Source organism: Triticum aestivum, unplaced genomic scaffold, assembly GCF_018294505.1.
Source record: "Triticum aestivum cultivar Chinese Spring unplaced genomic scaffold, IWGSC CS RefSeq v2.1 scaffold11045, whole genome shotgun sequence".
NCBI classification, from domain to species: domain Eukaryota; kingdom Viridiplantae; phylum Streptophyta; class Magnoliopsida; order Poales; family Poaceae; genus Triticum; species Triticum aestivum.
This window is the reverse complement of record NW_025225421.1, coordinates 5,801-7,591: the sequence shown is the minus strand read 5'-3', so window position 1 is coordinate 7,591 and position 1,791 is coordinate 5,801. Positions and strand designations below refer to the sequence as shown.

General features: G+C 38.2%; 1 pseudogene; it reads right to left on the bottom strand.

The window, feature by feature from the left end:
* Positions 1 to 822: 822 nt before the first annotated feature.
* LOC123172172 (putative wall-associated receptor kinase-like 11) overlaps positions 823 to 1,791 on the bottom strand; it is a 3,159-nt pseudogene continuing 2,190 nt past the window's right edge.

The following is a 1,791-nucleotide window of genomic DNA, read 5'->3' as shown; positions in this document are numbered from 1 at the left end:
GTCCATGGTTTTTCTTGAAGAAGTTTTGTCTTGACTTCTTGACTCTTTGTTGTTTGAGTTTATTGGTGATTTTGGCAACACCCAGAAGTGAAAACAGTAGGCCAAAACCAGCACTAATTGCAATTACGGTGATTAAACCTGTAGAAAAATGAAAATAAGGATCGATAGTACATGATATGTCGTATGAATTTCAAATACTTAGGCTGCTATTTTCAATTGAAAGTTTGAAACTACTGGGCTATACTTTGGTTCAGTTCAGTGGTCGGATGGTTTAGTATTATGAAGCACATAACATTATGTACTTTTTTTCTCTCTTTCTGTTGTCTTCAATTTCTGAATGGTCAACCTATGATGGTTTCAGTATTAGTACATCTCATTTCATAGCAGAAGAATGCATTACTATTGTTTCTGTAGCCCTAGTACTACACAATGGATAACTACCATAATTCTATGGTCCTTAATTATCACTAAGCAAAGCTCAATATCAAGTGAAATAGTTGTATTTGTACCTGGGAGACTGCTGCTGCTTTTCTTTGCTGAGCATCAATATGTCCCTAGCATATTGATGCATACTCCGTGCTGGCATGGATAAACATCTGGCCGCTGGCACTCATCAATATCTGAAAGGGAGAAAACAGAGTTGAAACAGAGGTGTTGTATACATCAAACAGACATAGCTCTCAAATTTACTTGATGCAAATTCATCGCTTGAATGCGAAGTATTTACAGTCTGTATTTTGCGGACCCGTCAACATGTTGTCCTCGCAAACTTCCAAACTTCTGTGCGACAAATTATATGACAGATATAAATAGTAACTGAATTCATTTTATTTACTGTAACATATTTGTCTCTACATCACCCATCAGCATTCCACGAAATAAAAAGCATAGGAAATACACATATATTTACAATCCAGAGTTCGTAAAATACATTCTGCACTATGGCACCAGAACTATTAATAACAAATGTACAACATTTTTTCATGCAACTAAAATCATCTTGGAATTTCCGATGATTCGATGAACTCTTTTTCCAAGCTGTATAATCTAGTTCCTTCGCCACCATTGTTCCCCTTCCATGGGTGGTCTTTTAGAGCACTTTGGCCCACTCGTATTGTCTGAGAATTGTGATCAAACCTTGAGCTATGCACACCTTCAAGTATTGTCTCCACTTGCCTCATTGTAGGTCTTTCTTCCCCTTTTAAGCTTAAGCATGCTTTTGCAAGTCTTGCAACGACCTCAGCATCTTCAACTCCTCCTTCATTAACAATTTGTGTATCTAGAATGTCTGACAGGCGATTGTCGCTCATTAGTGATACAAAATGTGATGCTAGGCTTGTGCCTTCTGATGAATGAGAAGAAAAAACTGGAGTTATCCTTGTCAATAGTTCTGCTAGGATGACACCAAAGCTGTAAACATCACTCTTCTCCGTGAGTCGGCTAGTGTAGTAGTATTCAGGATCAAGGTAACCATAGGTTCCTTGGATGGCTGTAAGTATTCCAGTCTCATCTATTGCAATCGACCTTGAAGCTCCAAAATCTGATACTTTCGCTATTAAAGTATCAGTAAGTAGTATATTGGCGCATTTGATATCTCTATGATATACTGAGATGGAAGCAGCAGAGTGCAGATATGCAATAGCCCTTGCAGTTTCCAGTGCAATCCTTAATCGATCTTTCCATGACAAATGATTATCACTTTGGCCATGGAGATGACACGAGAGAGTTCCATTCGATATGAACTCATAAACTAGTAGAGGAACTTCTGTCTCGAGGCAGCAACCAAAGAGC